The 24,664-nt window shown below is 39.2% G+C and overlaps 1 long non-coding RNA gene across 4 annotated transcripts in view; it reads left to right on the plus strand.

Moving 5' to 3' along the window:
* The window catches only part of LOC102554773 (uncharacterized), a 108,323-nt gene that overhangs the window by 60,091 nt on the left and 23,568 nt on the right, over positions 1 to 24,664 (plus strand). The window contains exon 4 of one of the 4 annotated variants that reach the window (XR_015622364.1): positions 7,262 to 8,032. The exons of 2 other annotated variants lie outside the window; for them this stretch is intronic. This is a non-coding gene — a long non-coding RNA (uncharacterized LOC102554773). Of the gene's footprint in view, positions 1 to 7,261; positions 8,033 to 17,016; positions 17,091 to 24,664 lie in introns of those variants that run through there. One more of the 4 variants, XR_015622365.1, reaches the window with a different exon arrangement.

The following is a 24,664-nucleotide window of genomic DNA, read 5'->3' on the forward strand; positions in this document are numbered from 1 at the left end:
TCAGGATGTGATGCCTGGCTAACAGACTGCTCTAGATGATCCGCCTACTCTTTCTCCTAAAAAGACATGAAGAAATTCAGAAGTTCCCTCAAGCCCGTTTGCCACAGTGGCTAAACCCCACTTAACTGTAAATAGTCTGTCACCAGCTATGAATATTTCTGTTAGCATTGCCCACACCAAGCAACAGACTCTTTACTCCTAGTTTTAACAAACTGAAATGAGCGACTCTAACCTTTCTTCCTCTCAGGCAACCTATGTAGTGTTAAGTGTGGGGAGAAAGCTGCATTCTCTGTAGTTTAGCTATCCTACAAAGAGCAGAAAAGTTCAATTGTCAAAGTTCTCACTAGGAAAATTCACCCCCAGAAGTGTCAATGTTTGTAGGAGATTTTTGTCGGTTCAAATAAAGATGCTAAGAAGAGTTTAAGGTATACAGAATGCCCAACCTGAATGGAATATTAATTTGTCTCTTAAAGTAAACCTCTTGGAATACTTACTGTCAATCTTAATGATAATTCCATTTGAAATTCTTAGAAAATACTTATTCTACTGTTCACACAATTTTATTCCTGGAAAAGGAAGATTATTGTTTAATCAAAATATGTGAGGTCTTATACATCCTGAATGATAAGAACTTTGGTGCTTTTCTCTTCCCATAACTCTTATCATAAAAATGCACAACAAGGGTAAGAGGAAATGTTTGAAGGAGATGGATACATTAATGGAGTGGACTTATGCTGATAATTTTATCAGTGTATGCTTATCTTCAAACATGCTAACATATATGCCGAAAATTGGAAAGTTTTGCCTAATTTACATGTTTATGTCAATCACATCTCAAAGTAAAACAGAGGTAATGGATATGATTAGATGTAAGTAGGGTCTATTTCTTTCTCTTTAGCAGTAGGAAATTGGTACTGCCAGGAGCCAAAGCCGAGTGATGAAGAGAAAAATGGAACAGATGCCTGCAGTAAGGAGGGCCATTGTGTTAGGACTAGGACTGTGCGTAGGACGTGATGAACAATCCTATAGATGTAGGAAGATGGCAAGCTTCAAAACCTATCCAAAGAGCACTTAGTAACTTTGCCAGGAATATCTCAGTAGCTTCTGAGTCTCTTTCAAGTACCACAGGACATCGTAGAAAAGTCAAGCAGAGGAAAGCATGTGTTTTGTCTATTTCATATTCTACAAGACCTCATATCACTAATGAACAGCACAATAATAGCTCACAAACTACTCCTAAATGTTATTTTCAAATGCTGTCACAACATGGACACTTTCAAAATCCAAAATCAGATGGTGCAGTTTTTACTTTTCAGGAGTAACTACACTACTACTCTTTCATGTCTCATATGCTGAGAGCTGTGAATTCTGGAGATAGGCATTGAGCCCAGAAACCAAAGAGTTGGAAATCTAGGAGTCGAAGGAATTATTGGGGCTAATCAGGAGTGCAAGATAGTTTGCAAATTAAATCCAAGTCACAAAATTGGAAACATGCATATCCATATATGGGCAGTTACAGACATGTTGAAATAGAATTTATATTATGATATTACATACTATTTAAAACTTCTTTCAGAGAGTGTATAATGATCTTTTATAAATGAAAACCATAGGCATGTTTAATTTTATTGGTGCAAATAATTATTATTGAACACTTAAGTATCTTTACCATGTCATCATTGTTTATGATATTTAGCTCAATTATTCTTAAGAATTAGGGCATAATGCGAATGCTTCACTACTTCTTTAAAAGGGGAACAAGAATACCCTTGGGAGTGAATAGGGAGGCAAGGTTTAGAACAGAAGCAGAAGGAACACCCATTCAGAGCCTGCCCCACATGTGGCCCATACATATACAGCCACCCAATGAGACAAGATGGATGAAGCAAAGAAGTGCAGGCCGACAGGAACTGGATGTAGATCTCTCCTGAGAGAAACAGCCAGAATACAGCAAATACAGAGGCGAATGCCAGCAGAAATCCACTGAACTGAGAACGGGACCCCCGTTGAAGGAATCAGAGAAAGGACTGAAAGAGTTTGAAGGAACTTGAGACCCCATATGAATAACAATGCCAAGCAACCAGAGCTTCCAGAGACTAAGCCACTACCCAAAGACTATACATGGACTGACCCTGGGCTCCAACCTCATAGGTAGCAATGAATAGCCTAGTAAGATCACCAGTGGAAGGGGAAGCCCTTGGTCCTGTGAAGACTGAACCCCCAGTAAACGGGATTGTTGGGGGAGGGCGGTAATGGGGTGAGAATGAGAAGGGGAAAACCCATAGAGAAGGGGAGGGGGAGGGGTTAGGGAAACTGGGAAAGGGATTAACAATCGAAATGTAAATAAGAAATACCAAAGTTAATAAAGATGAAAAAAAAAGAATTAGGGCATAGCTCTCAAAATTTTTGTTAGCCAAATTACTAATAATCAAAGTGCTGGATCAAAGATTGCAGGTTTTTAAAACCTTTTTTTACCAATCTTTTTCAAAATAGTTTGTACAAATAAACTCATTAGCAATTCAGGAATATGTACTTATAAAGTGTTCCTTATAACTATCTACAGACACTGTACCATCATTTCTATATCCTGTGCAAACTGGTAAGATTTTGCTATTTATTATTTAAAATGCTTCTATGAGTATCTTAATGTTTCTATTACTATGATAAACCACCATGGCCAAAAACTACTTAGCAGGAAAGGGTTTCTTTTACTTTACAACTCGTAAACTTATTAAGGGAAGTGTGTGTAAGAATTCCAGGCATGAACTTAAAAGCAGGAACTGAAGCAGAGGCCATGGAGGAATGCTGCTTACTGGCTTACTCCTTGTGGTTTACTCAGCTTCCTTTCCTGCACCCAGGACCACTAGCCCAGGGTGGCATAACCCATGTAAGGTAGGCCCACTCATATCAACCATCAATCAAGAAAATACACCATGGGTTTAGCCCCACGCAAATCTGGTAGAGGCATTTTCACAGCCAGGGTTCCATCTTGCAAAGTTACTCTAGCATGTATCAAGTTGGCATAAAATATGCCAGCACATGATGGCATGTGTAAGAATCAATAATTAACTTACTTATGAAACCTCAAAAACATCTGTATGAGAGGCACCAATTTGTTTGAACCACGTAGAAATTTGTATTTAGATAAATTCAAAGCTTGTTGCTTCTAAAGGTAAATCAGAATTGATTGCCCAGATTGATTGAGTCATGAAGATACCATTCTCATAACAAATTAGCATGCGATGAATTGAATGTCAAGCAAGAGAATTCCCAGGAATGAAAAAGAATTCTCAAGCTCTTGTGGTGAGGCTGAGCCTCTAGATGTGCCAAGAGCACCACAGGTATCTCTGGTACCTCAGACTGGGTTCATTCTAGAGGCGAACTTGCAACAACACAGAAACCAATCACTCTAAATGTCATTTAGCACTGTTTAGACTCTTCCTGAGAGAAGAAATCATGAATTTTTGTCCTTTGGTATGACAGGAAGAACATATGGAAAAAACAAAACAGAAAACCTGTATGTTGTTTCTTTATTCCATTACACACAGTCCTTGACTCTGGGACAATAATTTTTAACAATGGCTTTCATTGTGAACTTTTTTTATGTGTACATTGTTATAAAAATCCTGTAATAATTAAACTCCAGGCTATATCTTGCCCCTTGCCATACTTTTGTACATGGAAATGCTGAGGGTAAGTTTGTGTGTCTGTCTACCATGCTTGTCAAATGATAGAAACCCACTGTCTACCACCTCTAAAATTCATAGACTTAATTACAACTGTACCTTTTTAATGAAAACACACCATTAGTAAAACACAGCTCATGCCAGGAGCTTAGTTCTGTGGTTTTCATATTCATGGAGTGGAGCACTCTTCATCACAATTAATTTTAGAGCATTCGGGTTATTTTAGTTAAGGTTTTACTGCTGTGAACAGATACCATGACCAAGGCATCTTTCTTTTTATTGGATTGTTTTAATTTACATTTCAAATGTCCCCTTTCCTGGTTTCCCATCCATAAACTCCCTATCTCATCTCTGTTCCTCCTGCTTCTATGAGGGTGCTCCCACACCCAACAACCGCTTCCTACCTCCCCTCCCTGACATTCCTCTACACTGAGGCATCAAGCTTTGGCAGGACCAAGAGCTTCTCTTCCCATTGGTGCCCAAGAAGGCCTCCCTCTGCTACATATGCAGCTGGAGCCATGGGATCTGTCCATGTGTACTCTTTGGATGGTGGTTTAGTCCCTGGGAGCTCTGGTTGGTTGGTATTGTTGTTCTTATGGGGTTGTAAACCCCTTCAGCTCCTTCAATCCTTTCTCTAACTCCTCCATTGAGGACTCCATTCTCAGTTCAATGGTTGGCTGTGAGCATTTGCCTCTGTATTTGTCATGCTCTGGCAGAGCCTCTCAGGAGACAGCTATATCAGGCTCCTGTCAGCATGCACTTCTTGGCATCAGCAATATTGCCTGGGTTTGGTGACTATATGTATATGGGCTGGATCCCCAGGTAGGGCAGTCTCTGGATGGCCTTTCCTTTAGTCTCTACTCCAAACTTTGTCTCCATATCTTCTCCTATGAATATTTTTGTTCTCCCTTCTAAGAAGGACTGAAGCATCTGCATGTTGGTCATCCTTCTTCTTGAGCTTCATGTGGTCTGTGAATTGTATCTTGGGTAATCTGAGCTTTTGGCTAATATCTACTTATCAGTGAGTGCATACCATGTGTGTTTTTTGTTGTTGGGTTACCTCACTCAGGATGATATTTTATAAAGATAGTATTTAATTGGGGCTGGCTTACAGGTTCAGAGATTCAGTCCATTATTATCAAGGAGGAAGCATGGCAGCATCCAGGCAGGCATGGTGCAGGAGGAGCTGAGAGTTCTACATCTTCATCTGAAGGCTGCTAGTGGAAGACTGGCTTCCAGGCAGCTATGACCAGGGTCTAAAACCCACACCCACAGTGACACATTTCCCCCAACAAGACCACACATCCTAACAGAGCCACTCCCTGGACCAAGCATATTCAAACCATCACATACATCATATATATATATATATATATATATATATATATATATATATATATATATATCCAGAAGTACATCTAACTGTAAAGACCTGAGTTCAGCAACCGGGTGTTAGTACCATGCATGCCACACTTCAAACATTTGCATAGTAATGGAGTATACAGTCAGTGCTTAGCAAATATTTATTGGGTTAATTGGTTGATTGGTAGAATTGAAGGTGTACAGGGGCACAGCCAGGAGTTCTGACACGAAGGATATGAATACCATTGTAGGGTCTTGCTGGATAGCCTGGAGAACATTGATAATTGGTATTTACAAAGTTACTCCAATTAGTATTCTACTATATGTATTTTCTAAGTAATGATATTCACATAGATTACAGTGTTAGAAAGGTGTTGTTCTGGGAATTCCTTTCATCTCTCAAATTCTGTTAAGATCCAGAGTTGATTTCTCTCCTGTTCTTTACAGTGTATACCATTTATTACATTTCCCCTTGTTATGTCCTCTTATGTGTCTACTAATTTAATAGTTGATGGAAAGTTTTCACTAATAATTAAATTAAGCCAAATAAAATACTTATAGACATCAATCCAAGTAAAACAACTAACTGTAAACCACTATGACTCTTTACACATTGCAAACACTTTTTTTCAGACACTATATACTCCTGTTTGTTGCAAAATCCAGAGAACTGAGACAATGATGATCAATGATAACAATGTCAATGATGACAAAGAAGAAGAGGAAGAAGAAGAAGAAGAGGAGGAGGAGGAGGAGGAAGAGGAGGAGGAGAAGGAGGAGAAGGAGGAGGAGAAGGAGGAGGAAGAGGAGGAGGAGAAGGAGGAGGAGGAGGAGGAGGAGAAGGAGGAGAAGGAGGAGGAGAAGGAGGAGGAAGAGGAGGAGGAGAAGGAGGAGGAGGAGGAGGAGAAGGAGGAGGAGGAGAAGGAGGAGGAGAAGGAGGAGGAGGAGGAGGAGGAGAAGGAGGAGGAGAAGGAGGAGGAGGAGGAGGAGAAGGAGGAGGAGGAGGAGGAGAAGGAGGAGGAGGAGAAGGAGGAGGAGGAGGAGGAGAAGGAGGAAGAGGAGGAGGAGGAGGAGGAGGAGGAGGAGAAGGAGGAGGAGGAGGAGGAGGAGGAGGAGGAGGAGGAGGAGGAGGAGGAAGCCGCCTAACCCTCAAACATGGAACTTTTGAAGATAAAGTTCTGGTTTTCTACCAATGAATCAGTATTAGGGTAATCTAATCTTAGACCTATTTTGTAGTTAAGGTTTGCAAATAAGTCTCTAAAAATGCAAATTATATAATTGGCCATTTGGGTTTTTCCTGTCCTTTTCCTTCATCTTATTAATCTTGCAGGAAATGTCATGTATGTCTTTCAGAACATTGCCTATCAGTGGAGATGCTCCTGATTGAGGAAAACAGTCTTTTTCAGAGGATTTAACTTTATTTTTATGCAGAATGAGTGGAAGATGTTTGGAAAATTAAACCTGACTTTTGTCATTCTCACTTCATGTCAAAGCCAAAGCTACTGTATTTTTAAAATCAAAAATGTTCATAAGTGCAATTACAAGATTCCTCAGGTGAACGAAGGTCTTTCCAAGTCTTATCTAAGACCCAAAGTTTTAACTGCCCTATATACTTAGTCAGTAGACATGTGCACACACACACAGACACACACGCACACACACACACAGACACACACACACAGACACACACACACAGACACACACACACAGACACACACACACAAAGACACACACAGACACACTAAATTCTGCTTAAAGACTTCGATTTGCAGTGTGTCTCATAATTCTTTGATTAGTCATTTAAGTAACCTTTCAACCAACCTAACAATATCAAATAACATTGGCATCAGGCCCCGGCAAGTAGCTGATGAAAATCTTTACCAGGGTAGCCAAACGTAGATTGCAGAAGAAACAGTGGGATTTAGGGAAGATTAAACTCTCTGTGTCATTCCAAAAAGCAATAATTCAAAAGAATGGAGTCTGTCTATATAAAAAGCTGTCATATTGGCGTTGGGGACTTAGCTCAGTGGTAGAGCGCTTGCCTAGTAAGCGCAAGGCCCTGGGTTCGGTCCCCAGCCCCGAAAAAAAAAAGAGAAAAAAAAGCTGTCATATGTCCCCAACAAAGAGTTTCACCATTTACCATTGTCAAAAAGCCTAATCTTTGCAAAGATCTGAGGTTTTTTTAAACCATTTCCTTATTTATTTTTTTAAAGGAAGAGTCCTGAGAAAACAAGTAGTTGGCAGTACCTGTTCTGAGGATGAGTCCGCAATGCCCGAATACTGCAGTCCCTGCTCAGACTCTCAGAAGCTTCAGGAAGCCACACTGATGCTGTTTCTGTGGGGTTTTTTTTTGTTTGTTTTTTGTTTTTTGTTTTTTGTATGATTGCAGTTGTACTCTTGTTAGGATTTCTCATCAAGAATTCCTAACAGACTTCTGATTTTAGAGGTTTGAGAACAACTGTATACATACTTCAAGGGGGGAACACACAACATGCTATAGGCTCCAAAATCACACTGTGATGCCGTCTTTGCTTCAGGAATAAACACCTGCCAGAAGGAAGAAACTAAGGTTCATCAACAGTTCGCTGAGAAACTGAGACTAGGATTAAAAACCTAAGGTGAAATACGGATCCTCTGACTTCTAAGCCAGAGAATTTTCTTATTTCTCTAGAAGTATTCTACCATGTGTGGACAGATCATAGAACACAAATAGCCCTTGTTCATAGAAAGAGATATTAGTTCTCATACAGCATGACACTGAGGTGTCATTTGTCACCCACTCTGGCTGACACAAGAAAAGTCTATCAGCATATTCTGTAGGCAGGCTGTCAGCAGCCAGCTGCTGTTTTGCTATAATATGATGTGAGTTGTCAAGCATTGCGTATTAAACCAAGGATTCTGCCTCCAGGACTCTCTCTTTCTAAATATGCACTCACAAGTTCAAAACAAGAAATAAACAGCCATTTTCTTTGCCATTCTTTCATAACAAAAGCTGGAAGAACCTACATGCTGAACAATGTACAATGTCTTGAATTGTGTATGGTTTTGTCCATATGAGAAAGTCACTGACAGTGGTGAAAAAGAAAGGAGAAAATATCTGTGTCGCAATATGGAGGCGACTCAGCAAAATATGATATAGCAAGTTATAAATGATATAGTGTTCTTAGTACAAGAATTGGGAAATGTATGTTTCAAAAAGAACATTACAAGTGTGAACAAAAAACTGACTGGAATAATCATAGAAAGCAAGCAGGGGACGTTAGGGCACAGGTCAGGAGAAGTATCTATGCATATGCATTTTATATGCACTTTTATCCTATATAAATACACTGCCCTGAGTATTTACAAGTAAATAATAAAACAGAATCTCCAAAAGTTGGAAATATCTTAAGCACACATACACGGATATGTATATATATATATATATATATATATACATATATATGTAACATAATCATAAAGAAAAAATTATTAGAGTAACGTAGGTCACAGATTTTTCACATGTCCAGAAATGCATTTGGTGGAAGGGAAAAGAAAGCAAGCCAATAGTATTTTAAAGAGCCATTTTATCACTGGGCGTGGCTTTGTAACTCCTTCATACAGTTTTTATTAACAAGGGCCAATTAGGTCAGTTGACACATTATCAAAGGAGATTTAATTTAGACAATAAGCCAAAACAGTGTCAGAAGAATTAAGAGATTAAGAGTAACAACCAAATTTTTTAGAGATAGCAGGACATCTCTCCACACTTTGGCTAGAAGGACAGAAAAGTAAGTACAGTGAAAGGAGCACAGTGACAGGAGCCATAATGTGTCTGTTCTGGAGATCAGAACACTGGAGATAGAGACATAGCCGCACCCAAAGATTCTCCCAAGACAGAGAAATGAGGAAGAACACTCGGGTTCTTTCCTGGTCTTGTCTCCAATTCCACCAGTGCCACCATTAGCTGACAAAACTTTGATCAGAGGGCAAACAGGTTGAGTCAGGGCAAACACAGAAACTGAAAAGGATTAGGCACTGCACAGGTAATCGATATTTTTAGAATTAGGGAAAAACATGGCAGCAGTAGAAATTCAAGTAACTTTCTTAAATTGTGTTACTAGAGTTGAATTAAAACTTAGAAAACAAACTTGAGATCTAACATGTATGCAGTTTTGTTCTCGCTTCATCTGCTAAAGAGGACCAGACACATTTGACTCCAATATCCATCAAAATATTGTTAATATTATTTTGCAGTGAAGTGAACCAGGGACCTTTGGGAAAATGATTGTTAAGAGGCAAAAACAATACAAACAAATAAAAAACATCTATTTTCATTTCTTTTGCTGTGACAATACCCTGAGGTAAAGTAACTTGGAAAATAAATGTTTTGCTTGGGTGACAATTCCAGGTTACAGTCTATTATTGCCGGAAGTCAAGGTAGGAACTTAATGTAATAGACCCATAGTCAAGCACGCAGACATAGAAAATCCATGGATTAGTCTTTCCCTGCTTGCTTGCTCTCAGCTTGGGTTCTTCTCTCTGACATCATTTAGGATCCCCTGCCTAGAGAATATTACCACCCACAGTGGGCTGGGTCTTCCTACACCAATTAGCCATCAAGATAAATTTTCTCTAGTAGTGCACATAGGCTAACTAGATCTAGATAATGCTCCACTGAAACTGTCTTTCCAAGTGATTGTAAGTAAAGTTGACAGCACAAAGTACAAACTGATGTTGGGGTGATCGAGCTGGTTAGTAGAATATAATGGAAACCTCTTAAAAACAGACAACAGCCCCAAAGGCCTCCTGCTAGGCAATGCTGCAAGACATTGAATAATTCTTGCTGTATAAAAAATATCAATAAACCAAATAAAAAATGCCAAAATGTATATTACACTTTATTGGATACTAAACAAAATTTCACCTTAGGAAAAGCCAACTAAATTCTGATAGTGGGAGTAGATTTCTTCAGGGAAGAGCATGCCAATTGTTTATCCAATGCCAAATGGTCAGCCCAAAAAACACGCACGGGTGACATTATATAGTATATAGCTGGAGTGGGTTATATTTAAGAATGTGTGTGTTTACACATATACATGTGCATGTAATTACGGTTGATGAAGAAAGAGGCTATAGATTAGAAAGAGTAGAGAGAAGGTTTGAAGGGAGAAAAGGGAAGTGAGAAATAGAATACTTTTAATCTTAAAATTAAAAGAAATTTTAAAGCAGTATTTATCCTTTTGAAAGTAAATCTGTCTTATGGTGCACCCTGATGATTCTTATTGATGCGAGAACACGAACTACACAGTTAGCACAGAAGTGATGTGAAATTTGGAAAGCCACACTTTTGCAGTAGTTGATTCACGGAAGATCCTCATTTTGTGTTAGCATAAGGTAAACAAAGCGAGTCTTACAAAATACCATTTGACCATTGGTGGGAGAGCTGAACAGAAGATTGGAGAGCTCAGAAGCTGACTACACAGTTCAGGGGCCAGTCTGAGCAACTCTAACAGTGACACAGCAAACCGACTCTGCCACCATGGTGCAAACCACACACAGGACATGCTCTAGTCTGTTTACAAGAAGACTGAGAGTTCACTTTAATATATAAGAATAATACATAATATATATTCATCCAGAGGTCTCGGTCACCAACACGATGACATAGAAACCCCTTAGACAACCATAGGGTAAGTCAAGCCCAGGGGGTTTAGCAACTAAAGGCAATACAGAGGACCTGGAGTAGATGCTGATTTTGAACAAAGCAAATGGAATTTGACTCTTTTTTTTGGCTGGATATAAATCAAAACCATAAAGTTGACTTTTCCAGGAGCAAAATGTTTATTTTGGCAATCTGGAAAAATATTTCTTCTTTGAAAAGAATACAGAAACAAGGAGATGTGTAAAGTGTTGACCGTAGTCCTTGAACATTCTTCATGAGAACTTTAAAAAATAATCATTGTGAATATTCGTGACCTGGTGCTAGCTTATTTTTGTGTATTAACATGGTAAATAATAAGTGTAATAAAATTTCATCACATTGGTTTACAAAATATCATATCTCTCTTTGAAGTCCTCAGGATAAGCAATTTTATTATACCACATATCTAAAGTCTTATTTCAAAGCAAGGATCTAATCTGAAGTTCTTGAACGGACATGCACGTGTATGTGTTTCCAAAACAGTTATTTATCTCTGGTGAGTTTCCTTTTGGATGGCTTTCAGAAGGACACATGACTCAAACATTCCAAGAATGTTATGAGTTTGACAAATTTACTTGAGTAGTTTATTGAACTGTAAAAGAACAGTGCTTAAATTTTCCAAGGGTCTTTAACTGAATCAAAAATAAACTGAGAAGCTAATGGTGTCTTTTTTACGTACTAGAAATTAAATAACTCTTAGAGGGGGCTGAGTGACTAATGGCCCTGCTGCCAAGCCTGATGAACAGAATTCAGTCTCTAAGACCCACATCGTGAAAGAACAGAATTGACCCTGTCAGTTACACTCTGACCTCCACAGACATGCCATGGAAGGCACCTGCTGCCACCACCACACAGCAAAAAATTGTAGAAAGGAAACATCTAGGCTCATCCCTTCACATGCGTTTACATAATATGTGGCTAAAGAGTCTTTGTGCTCGACTGCCTGTAGGGTGCTTATGTCCACATGATACATATACAACACAACCCCCATGTCTCAGGCTCAGGGGGCACAATGAGGAAGAGGATGTCTGCCACAGGATAAAACACTGTTTTCTGTCTATAACAGGGAGCAATACCCCTGGATGCTAACACCATGTTCACCTAAGCAAGATCTGTGTAATGATAATAGCAGTGGGTTCACCAACTCGGATGGAAAAAAATATGACAAGACTGCACCCCTAGATGATGTCATACAGGAAATGAATGGTTGCTGGGAGAGGGAGATTCATTCTTCTCCAGGGATGAGGCCTGTGGTAGGTTATCCAATCCCAAGTGGTGATTTCTAACACATATACCTATGAGCAACACTAAACGGACTCAGTAGGCTGTACCTATACAGCCTATGTGTATGTGTATGTAACAATAGTTAAAGAATAGCATACATAGTTGTGAGGGAGTTGGGGGTACACAGGAAGAGTAATGGTAGAAAGGGGCAATCATGATGTAAATACAACCCTCATGAAATTCTCAAAAAGTAGTACAAAAATAAATTTAATAATTGGTTTTGAAATGTAAATAAAAATATCCAATTAAAAAAAAAGAAAGTTTCAGCCAAGAAAAAAATAGGTTTTGAATTAAAGTGACCTTCTTTGAGTAAGTGAAAGGCCAGGCAAGCAAAGAGGGCTTTTGTAAACACTAGAAAGGAGTAAGGTTAGGAGAGGAAGAAAGGAGGACCTGCAGGGCTGGCTTCCTTCTAACCTAAGTAGCTGAGCAGGGCTCAGCGCTGACTGGGTAGCGGTTCCCACACTGAAACTGTTAATCATGATCTAATAAGGGGCTCTTCATCTTCCTGTTGTTCAGAGTCCCACATGTTACACATCAGTGGCTTCGGGTGAAGCTTATCTGTGTCACTGACTGCTGCTGTGCTTAACACAAGTTCTTTCAGAGCTATTGCAATCTCCCAGTTTCCTTCCTGCAGATAAGCTTTGCTCATCACTGCAGCCGCACAAAACCCACGAGCAGCGTGGATGGGAATCGGGGAATGTGGTGGTAGAACAGGGCGAGAGATGGAAGCGAAGCGGGTCAAGTTCCTCTTAGTGCTCAGACATTCCCATCACAGTACTCTTGTCCGTTTTCTTTCAAACTTCTACTGATCCTTATCTTTGTATGACCCTAACACTCCTGTGTTGGAAGGATCGAACTCATTTGCTGAAGAACATAGTCTCAGGTACCTGTGTTCCCAAAACGCTATTTAACAATGATGTATCGGACATTTTAGATAATTTCTAAAATGTTCAAAGTTGTATTTCTCTAAGTCCCGTAGAAGCCACTGATGACAACATTTCATTAGCTTTAAGTGAAATGTTTGCTTGTAACACCAGTGTGGTACTTTGTTTAGCGGCATATTTTCAGTTTGCTAGGCCAGAGGTGTAGACTTGAACAGCAAACAGCCCGGGGGAGCTCAGGTCAGCTCAGATGAGCCAGAGAGAGATGCATGTAGTTCCTTATCTGATCCCAGACCAGCTGTAAGTTCCACTAAACATTTAATCAGGGCATTTGCTCGTCTTAAGGGGATTAAATTTTTCTTTTAAAAGTTTTTTTCAAAGGAAGTTAAAGGGTAATAGAATAATGATTTAAATTATAATAATCATGTTTTGTTACCATGCCTGAGACACTGCACTAAATAAACATGTGAAGTGCTTCATTCCACTCCTGTTCTATGGATCTGAGAAGTAGCCACTAGACTGTTGGCTACATATAACACAGGGAACTCACATTTAGAAGATGGCTTGCATGAAGTTATAAACTTGATAAGTGATGGAGCAGAAATTAAAATGTAGTAAAATTCAGACGTCATGCTTTGAAACACCATTGTGTTCCATTGACTAAAACCATTGTGGAGAGTTTCTGGTATTCCATTCCACAGACTGAATGAGCAAAACTAACACACACACACACACACACACACACACACACACACGCACGCACGCATGCACGCACGCACGCACGCACGCACGCACGCACGCACGCATGCACGCACGCACGCATACACGCATACACGCATGCTCGTATACACACATCACCACCACCATCATCATGAGAATGATTCTAGGAATCTTCTCTTCTTACATTAAACTATTATTCCAAAAAGGAATTACCATATAGTCATCCATGAGTTTGCCTGGATGGATTCCTGTTACCATTCCCTGGAAGGATTTCAGAGAATCGTAAATCATGCATGCTTATTACACATCACTAAAAGAGGAAGAACTGAAACAACATGTAAGCACATAAGAAAAATTTCTCCCTAAAAATGAATTAGCTTCAAGGATTGTCCTAATAATTTCAATTCTTCCCATACATATAAAACCTGAATTTGATAATTAAAGGAGCTCCAACACATTTCTCTGTGCTTACTTATCCAGCCATTTGACTTCCGATGATTAAAGCACTGAATAAGTCATTATTGAAAACTCACACAAACATGTTTCTAGGAGCAATAAATGCTATTAAAATGTGGCCTAGTGAAAATAATGCTTAATCCGTTTGCAAATTTGAGACTGTCTGATGCAATATTGGCTTTCTAAAATACTATGTCACCCAGACATGACTGGAAATGGTTTTTAAGGAAATTCCCTAGGAAGAAATGTTCATTTCAGAACTGTATTGTAATAAATTATTTATTTAACTGATAAATGATAAAAACTGAAGTACCTGCTGATTCTCTGACTCCCATCCTGCTAGCTTCTCATGAGGTAAAGAAAGACACAGAGAGACAGGTTGCCAGTGGCTGAGAAATTTTTGTTTCCAGATGTCCTCTTAAACACATGTTCTAACGATTTCCAAAGGAAGAAATAGGAGTTTTCTGGGTAAATATTAATGGAGCAAACAAATTCTATATCATGTTATGAAACCAAGAAATATTCAGTAACATAATTCCAGAAAACTCATTCTTTTGTACAAAACTGAAAACTGTTAACAGTTTAATCTCCTATCCTTATAAAAATATTTATTCATTGGGCTAGGAAAGTGGATCGATCAGGAAAGTAACTACCATGCAATCAAGAAGAATTATGTTCAAATCTCCTTTGTGAAAAGCAGATGTGGTGACACTGTCTATAATCCTAGTGCTGGGAGCTGTGGGGTGAGGAGGGTCAGAAACAGGCTCAGCTAGAACTCAGTGACCAGTCAGTTTAGCCAAAGTGCTCTGGATTCAATGAGAGCATTGTCTCAAAAAATATAGTAGATATTTCATATTTCAGGCCTCCACTTGTACATGAACACATAGAAGCATGGGTGTGTGTGTGTGTGTGTGTGTGTGTGTGTGTATGAAAGAGAGAGAGAGATTGAGAGAGAGAGAGAGAATCAGTAAAAGCTTATATCATTGATCAAGTTCTCAAAAATAATGGCAAATGATCTTTCTACATTATGAATAATATTTTTAAAAGCATGTATTAAAGAGAGAAGAATGCAGTAAATAATTAAATGTATTGTTTATACATTACACTATTTAAAATTACTCCTTCTTTGGCTATAAAGATGATTTAATGGTGAAGAGAACACTCTGCTCTTGTAGAGAGCCTAGATTCACTTCTCAGCAGCCATGTCACGTAGCTTACAACTGCCTGTAACTCCAACTGCAGGGACATACAACACCTCTGGCTTCTGCAGGCACTGGCGCTCATGTGCACACATCCACATCCATACACATGATTAAAGATGTAAACATTCTTTCTTCATCTTTCCTCCCACAGTGAGAAACACTTGCACCCTCATGGGGCACAGAAGAATTTGTGCAGAGCTTCATGACAGCATTGTCACTCACTTCTGTTGCTGTAATGAAATACCCCAACTAGAAGTAACCCTGGGGGATAAAGGATTTGCTGGATTATGAGTCTGTATCATAGTTCAACCCTGAGAGAAATCAAGGTAGTACTGAAAGCAGGAACTTGAAGGATCTGTTTACACCCAAAGAAGTACAGTAGAAGCCATGGACCACCGGTGTTTCTCACTAGCTGGCTTTCAGGACAGCTTACCTGGACCAAATTTCTCATACAATTCAGGACCACCTGTCTATTGATAGAATACCCACAGTGGACTGGGTCCTCCTTCTACATCAGTGGACGATGACCACAATCCCAGACATTTAGGCATTTCCTCAGTTGACAGTCTCATCTCAGATAATTATACAGTGTGTTGAGCTGATATTAAAGCTGATGTAATCCTGAAACTCCTATCAGATTCTTTCCTGACTACAAAGAAAGTCAGCTGCTGGGCGATAGTGACACATGCCTTTAGTCCCAATATTTGGGAGGTAGAGGCTAACAGGTCTCTATGAATTCAAGGCCAGCCTGGCCTACAAAGTGAGTTCCAGGACTTCCAAGGCTACACAGAGAAATCCTGTCTCAAAAAACAAACAAACAAACAAATGAAAAACAAGAGGAAATGAAACGAAACAGCCACTTAGGGATGTTTGTCTTGTGCCATATTTTCAGTAATAGTTGCTTTAACTGTCATGATTTTGAGACCAAGTCTTTGAACTTCCCTTGAGTTTACAATAGTGCCATGCTCCCTTCCAACTAGTATCTTGGCTTTAGTAAGTGTCAGAGACCATCCTGTGGTTAAGGACATTAAGTAAAACTGCCTGTGAGGAAGGGAGGAAAGGTCTATGGCTGACTAGAGAGTCAATGAAATTAAAATCTTTTCAGATGAGTTACTACTTGGAAGGCTTAGTTGCAAATTCCAACAGCCTAAAAAGTGGATTTGATCATCTGACCAATGTATTATTTTCACTACTGTGCCAGGACATGTGATTTTCACCGACTCTTGTGAAGATCCATTGACTGTTAAGGGAAGAACAGGTGTTAAATCAGAGTTCCAAGACACAGTCCTCCTTCCCAACAGTACAAAATAGCCTAGCCCTGTTAACCCAACCATCCTGTCTGAAGTTTGTTCTTTTTCTTCCATGGCTCAGCCCTAGAGGCAGCTGTTGGTTTCAGGGGTACACATTTCTTCTTGATCCCCAGCAACTCCTTCACCTTAAGAGGCTGTCTCTATTTGATTTCTGAAGCTAGGATCCGTACCTCGAGTATGAGTTAATCACAGGATCCTGTACCCAGCTGCTTCCTAAATAGTTCTTGATGGGCAATATCATCTCCATCCCACAATGAATGCTCCTTGCTCCTAAGCCTGCACCTTTTTGTTACAGGTTACAGTCATCTGTGTAACATCCCACAATCCCTCTGTTCACTATAATGTTGTTTCCTCAGTAGCCACACCCACTCCCACAAAACAGGGAGAACTGGATGGTTCTCATTGCCCACTGTCACATGATCACACATGTGGGCACTACAAATCCTCTGGAGCTCTGACAACACCCTGGAAACGTAGAAGAAAGACATGCATGTTCAGAGACAGAGGTGAGATTCCAGTTCTGATTTCTAGGTCTGGAAATTCTGCTTCACTGCTCTGACCTACCATAATGTTTTTCCAATGGACAGGAAAGTATATTTTGCAATTATGGCTGAAGTTATTCTGATGAAGTATTTCCTTACTGAGCAATATATAAATAAAGCATGTTTGGCAGATCGCTCAAAAGGCAATTATCTGAGATAACCAGAGAGGCAGGGGAAGTGATGGGATCATGCTGGCATCTGTAGTTGGACTCAGATTAGATAAGCCAGTCAGTGCCTTTGATGTGCTGTTTTGTAATATTTTAATGACTTACTTGATATAAACATGCAACAAACAGTTTACTTTTTATGATTTGTTAGTCATAAAGGTAGTTTGTATTTTTCGGGGGTCAATGTTTTCTTGTTATTTATGGTCTGACATTGATTCTAGAATTCTGTCAGTATTCTGTATTTGGATAAATCGTTAACAGTTTGATATGTTGATTAGACCATGTACTTGGGTGTATTCTAAAAGCCTGTCTAATCTTTGCTAGAATTTAGTAGCTTGAGCTATGTATGCAACAGAATTGGTTAGGTGCACCCTTACCCACATGCACGAGTCACATACATGGGCTCAGAGAGTGATCCTATCACCACATAGACTTAGCATTGTGTGCACACTTGTAACTCCAGTGCTCAGGAAATGGGGGCAGGAAGATCAGGAGTTTGAGGCCAGATTGAGACAGAGGCCTTTTCTCAAAAATAAATAGGCAAAAATGTAAAATGAGTAGTTTGCGGTACTGCAATATGGTATGCTATTTGCAATGGGGATACACACAGTGCAATGGGCCTTGATCATACATGTGCTGATGATGACCATTGTCCTTATTTAACAGGAATTACAGAGATGAGATCTAGAGGAAGAGTATAAGATTACAAGCAGACAGCAGTGGAGGGCGTGTGTTTTATAAAGGAGGGAAAAAATGTGGAAAACCCAGAAACATGAGATGCCTTTTTAACAATAAGCACATAAGAGAAGCTATAATTTTTGCAATTACTATAGAATGAATGCAGGAGAGTGGGGGGAGGTCAGAAATGTGACCAGGCAAGAAACTAGAACTAGGTTATAAAGGCAAATTATGCTCTATGCCAAAACACTTATATTTTATTGCAGTATATCACATTAATAATCCGATGATATCAAAATGTCATGGTTACTGCCAAACTGATTTTGAAATGCAGACAGACACGTAAGGGGCCCAGCCAAGGAAGAAACCCTGTAGAACTTGTATTACCGAATACCAAGGCTTCTTACAAAGCATCACAGAGAGTGGGGGGTGACACTGAGAACTTAAACCCAAGCACACACATGGACACATCACCTACAGTACAGGTGATGCCACAGCAGAGCAGAGGAAGAAAAGACCTTTCAGTAGGTGGTGAGGGAAAGGCTGGTACCTGTATGGAAGAAAGGGGACTCACAATCTGTCCTCACACGACATCAGAACAACAAAATTCAAGTGGGTTGAATAGTTGACAGGAGTCACATGGAAACCAAATTCATTTGTATTGCATGGAAATAGATGACCAGCTCTGCTACTGCTGATGAATGACAACATGTTGGCTGCGCTCTGTGTGCAGTTAATGTTTACTAAACAGCAAGAGTGAAGGAAGGTGCTTGGCGTGCCTTGGAAATGATGAAGGGCAGAGGACAATAGTGATTCTCAAACTAAAGTAAGGGTCATCTATTGTATTGCCGGACACTCCAAGGGCTAACACACCAGGCTCTCATCCTCTCTTGAATCCATTCTCACTCCTTCTACTCTGGAGTGTGATAAAGATAACAGCCCTCTTCTTCTCAGGCTGCCCTAATCTCACTTTCTTGCCCTGGTCTCCTACTGAGTGACATCTAGGATGTTCAGGTGTAATGGTTATTTGCATAGTCACCTAAGGAATTAGTATACATCATTAGCAATATTTACATATTCTCCTTTTATTTCTTAATTTTAATTTGCCTGTATGTATGTCACATGAGGTAAGTACAAAATATAATGGTAAAAGGTAACTACAAAGAAACACAAGATAAGTTCAAAGAAATCAGCCTTCAGAATCAATGCTATTCATGTATAAAGTGGGAGCTAGAACACAGATTAGCAGATTATTGGTAAAAGATAAGAGCTGCTATGGAAGGCAGTTGTGCATAAAGCTAATCAGATCCAGTGACAGCGGCTTGGGGACATCAACAAACATCTGAATTTGGAGAGCAGGTATTTTCCTTGGGACAGAACTCCATAATAGCACATCAGTTTTTAAATAATTAACATCCCTGAAGACAAGAACATGTATTGTGATCCTTGAGGAAAGGTTTGGTTTATAGAGACACATGAACTTTGCAGAAGGGATGAAGCATGAGGTATTATGGAAAGAGTAATTGAAATTACACTTTCTAAATACAGAAGAAAGTGAAACCAGTTAGAGTATTTGGAGCTTATAAAAAAAGGCAGATACCATAGAGAGAGTAGAGATCACAATGTGATCATAGGAGACTCTGCAGGAAGAAAAGAATACTGTGGTGAAGCCATCAGATTTTACTGACACAGATTCAGAATGTTCAGTCAGTCACAAGTGGTAGTGAATGCCCGTGAAAGTTATTGCTAACATGCAGAAAAAATGTACAATAAAATTGATCAGTCAAACTTGCTGTGAGGAAAGGATAATTTTCAAGGATGTTTCAACCTCATCTAAATGAAGATTATAGCCATTTCAGAAAGGGCAATTATGAGAATTTCCCAGAATCCTTGCTCAGAATGACACAATCAGTAGGGCATAACAAAAAATATGACTCCCAATAAACAAAATCACGATATGCAAGCATTGGAATGGCACAGTCTGGACCAGTTCTCCGGACCTAAGGGAATGGGGTTCTAACATTTTGAAAGAACGGCTTCATCTTAACAGGATAATGAAAAGTGTACCATTTTGTGGGAAAATCAAGACTTCAGAGAAGGCAAATAATTGGACTGAGCAATTTTTAGTGAAGTAGACAGCACAGGAAGGAATATTTTAAGAGTTCAAGGGTTTATGAGATCATGTAATTGAGAGGTATTTGCACTGTCAAGGTAAATCCAGGAGCAGGCACATAGGACAGAGTGTCAGAAGAAGAGAAAACACATTGAAAAAGTTCTCCCAATTATTGGGCACCATTTAACCCATAATCATTGAGGCCCAGTGCTGATGTAGGGATGAGGAGATATGGTCTCTAGTGAAGCAGGACTCCTGGTTCTAGAATATTCTAATCGTAAGCTGTGGTTGGAAAGACAAAGTGAGGCAGTTGTTCATAATGTGAACCTGACTTGCCAGTCATTTTTCTCCCATATCTATAGCCATAAGAAATTAATGCTGATGTGAAAACCAATACCCTAAACCTGGAGACAATTCCCACTGGTCAAAGAATAGGTCGGTAATATTTTTTAACAATAAATCTTCAGATATCCTGGGTTGGGCATGCAGACAGATAAGTAGTAGTAATTCTGTGGTCAACATTGTATTGTGCTTAGTAAGCAGAGTGATGGACAAGAGTCAATTTTAAAGTTAATTTCAAAGGTAAGACTCAAAATAAATATTTGGTAATTACCATTACTTATACACAAACTTGGTTATTAAATAGACTGTTCTCTTATTTAGGAAAGTTCAACTCAGATAATGTTTATTAAAAATATGGCTAAAATATGGAGACTAGTAAAATTTCAAGCAAACTATTTTAGACACAATTTTAAGAGAATGGACCAGCTAAGCTGCTGTCATGGGGATCTGGTGGCAATGTTCATGAGCCCATGGAAATCAAAGTGGAAGACAGGCTCCCTTCTAGTTTAGAAGACAAACACACACACACACACACACACACACACACACACACACACACACACACACACACATTCATGCTGGGTGGGCTGGGTAAAAAACCAATTCTATCAGCTCTGATTTATATCAACTAAATCATGTGTTACATAATTGTTTTGAAAAATTGTTATAGCAACCTCGCAGGCACAAATCAACATTGACATGAGCAGCTGTGAGTTCTGAGGGGAGCTGTGACAGCATTTACAGACGTGGTATGAATACATTAAAACGATGCTAATTCTGAAGGGAATTATCTTCTGTTGCCTAAAGTCCAGTTTCCTAGTCCAGTACCTGCAATTTCTGCATTGGCCTTAAAACACTAACATGCTGTGTGCATGTCCTGCCCATTCCACCCTTTCCTCAACATGCTATGAATGAGAATACTGGAATTCAGTAGCATGATAAGACAGGTCACAATACCAGCTAATACTGACTGACTAAGAAAAAAATAATGTAAATACAAGTTTACATTGTTTGGTATTAATAGAAATGGCATTATGTATAAGACCTTGGGAAGAATAAATAATTCTAAAAACTGAATGGTTTTGGCTGAAAATGTCTTCTTCATTTTATTTGTAAAATACCATCTCCATTGGGACACTCTCTGACTTCAGTTTTAGTTACTGTTTTTATATTATTATTATTATTATTATTATTATTATTAATTATCTTGTCAAAATGCCTCCCATGCTGAAAGGCTTTACACCTTCAGACTAAGAAACCTTCCAGTCTTCAAAAGAATATATTGTATCCAAGCAAATCATTTCTTTGTGCCTGAGCTGAATTTTTCATACTTTTGTGTCCTGCCAAGCAGTGTTAATAATTTTTGTCCTGTAGTTGCCTGTCAGTTTCATCAATGTAATACAATCTAGAACCACCAGCAAACAGTCTCAATATGGGATTGTCTAGAGCATCTTGGCCTGCGGACATGCTTGTGTGGCAATTTTTCATATTGAGGTGGGAAGAACCAACCTGTGTGCAAGCACTGCCAATGCATGGGCTGAGGCGTGAATTGTGTGAGAGCTGAAGAAAGTATGCTGAGCAAGTAAGTGTGCGTTCAGTCCTTCCTCTCTGCTCTTGGCTATAATGTAAGTAGCTTCTCAGAGTTCCTGCCTTGACAACCCTGTTGTGATGGACTATGTGATGGGATTCTAAGACAAATACTCACTTCCATCTCAAAGCTGTGTTACGTTGGAGTATCATATCACAGCAGCAGAAGGGATCCTTTCATTTGCACTCACCTCTTCATCAAAGCACTCAATGTATGAATCTTTCTCTTTGGTCTATTGGGATATCATTTCCACAGGGCTAGATTCCCTCACACCTCCTTAATCCTTAGGAATTCACATGCCATGCATTGCAGAGCTAATTACAAACTGAACCCTAGGAGTGGGATGAAGGGGGTATCTAAGGTCAGGAGAAGATTCATTCAAATGCTTTAGGCTTAGTGTGTAGTCAGGTATAATTAGTGCACCTTCAACAGAGCCGAGTATTATTAATTCCCCTATACACTCCAAGGAGTAGAGAAGGATTAGATTGACTTCTAAATTAATAATGTGTGCTTTATTTACATTTTCAAAGTATTAGTTGGAAAGTCACATTAAAATTAATTTATGCTAAGGATTTTGTAATTATTAAATTCTTCACTATTTGCCAGATGCAGAATAATTTACAATACAGTGGTTAATTGGTGAGAATCTACCTTTTAATTTCAATAAATAAATGTCTAAACTTCTACTCTAGGCACCACAGTAGCTGGAAAGGTCATTCGATAAAAGAATCACATTTCACAGAATTCCTTCAGTCAGCTCTGACTCTGGGACTCTTGGGGTTATCATTATAAAAAGTAGTTAAAATTCAACAGGCATTTTACGTACTATCATTTCCATCCTTGCCACTGAAGGAGTTTGATAATTTTGAAGATGCATAAGCAACAGCTTAAAATGGGTATTGAGAAGTGAGGGGAGAAAGAGGTATGAATAGAAGCAAAAGACTGAAGCAAGGGCAAATTTTTAAAATATTCTATATTCATTCATATAAAGTGAGCATTCACCAGCAGTCTGACAGCAATATTGGTGATTATCCAATGGCTGTGTTCATTAGGTATCTCTTCTGATAGATTAGTACCCAGGATTAATTAGCATTTTAAATATTTCTGGTGCTGGGACTAAAACAAAAGGGAAATATGGTGCCCTCACCTTATAGACTTTCACAGACATGCAAGAAGTATACTTACATACAAGCAGGTAAAATTATTGTGAAATCAAATATAAAGCAATACAGAAACAAAAGAAAATAGAGAAATTTAAGTCAGAGACAAAAAAAAAAAGCAAACAAAAACCAACCAACCAACAAGCCAGGTCTCGATTACCTTTCCAAAGTTTGGACTTCATCTTTATTGAGTTTTCAGGAAATAAAAGGCATGGTATATTGCAGTAGAAAGATCATGGTGCCTGGAGCCTGGAGCATCCCTTTCTGGCCTCATGTGGTCTCATTCTACCAGTGAAGACCCAGCTTAGAAATGTGCACTCACGTTAATTCTAAGCAGTAGAATCCTGGGTTCAAACCTAGGCCTATCTATAAACAGTTGCTGCTTTCTATAAGCCAGATTTGAACTTTACTTAGTTTTGACATCTGTAAAATGGGGATGATTATCTACCTTCTGGGAATTTGTAATGGATAAGAGGCAATACAAGTAGATAGTAAAAGGTAGAGAGCCTTGACTTGCACATAGAGTGCTTACTGGTTGATTCACAGCCAACCTCCTTCCTCTTTATGACACCTGATAGGAGGCATATCATTATCATCTCATTAGCATATTTATAATCTTTTAAGACTCCTTTTACATCCTCACACACAAAACCAAGTTTCCGGTTGGTAATATTTGTTCAATCTCTGCTCTTTCCCCTTCTGATGGCATGTGATAAACTGATAATTTTGAGCTCTACTTACATGATGAATATGATTATGAAAGTTGCATTTACCAGAGTGTGGTTTATGTTGGCATCCTGGACTATCACCTGCTGAGAGATGAGCTCTCTCTCTTTCTTGAAGGGAGAAAACCAATGATGTGAGAAGCTGGTTTGTGACTAAAGCAATTGAACTACAGACGTACTTCGTGCAGACTACAGAGATCACTTAAGGCCACAGAGAGATGTATAAGGAAGTGACTCTGAGCACTGGGACCCTGGCATTCTCTCTGACCTGAAGTTTTGTGCAGCTTCGGCAGAAGGGAAGGAAAACCGTGACGTGACTGAGATAAAACCTCCCAAAGTCCAACTGACATCAAATAAATATTTCAACAGACAAAGTAGGAGGACTATTTATCTATGAAAGTTGGACGATACCTATGGAAAAGGGGCCAGAGGAATTTCCATACTTTTCTATATTTGTCTGAGGTCAAAACATGTCTGTAGACAAGTATGCAACACTTGTTGAAAGGCTTTCCTGGACACAGTGTGGTAGCACACAAGAGACATTTCACTGGTGTCTCCAACCATACAATGTCCTATACAATGGCAGAGAACCTCAAAAATTATTCAAATTTCCCCTAGGAATAAACAACAACAAACAAACAACAAAACAAAGCAAATCCTGTAGAATCTACTTTCTCTATGGTGTGTGTGTGTGTGTGTGTGTGTGTGTGTGTGTGTGTGTGTGTCTGGGTCCTCCTCTCTGGTTTCCCACTTTCCCTCAGAGTA

The sequence above is a fragment of the Rattus norvegicus genome, chromosome 6 (genome assembly GCF_021556685.1).
Source record: "Rattus norvegicus strain SHRSP/BbbUtx chromosome 6, alternate assembly SHRSP_T2T, whole genome shotgun sequence".
NCBI classification, from domain to species: Eukaryota; Metazoa; Chordata; class Mammalia; order Rodentia; family Muridae; genus Rattus; species Rattus norvegicus.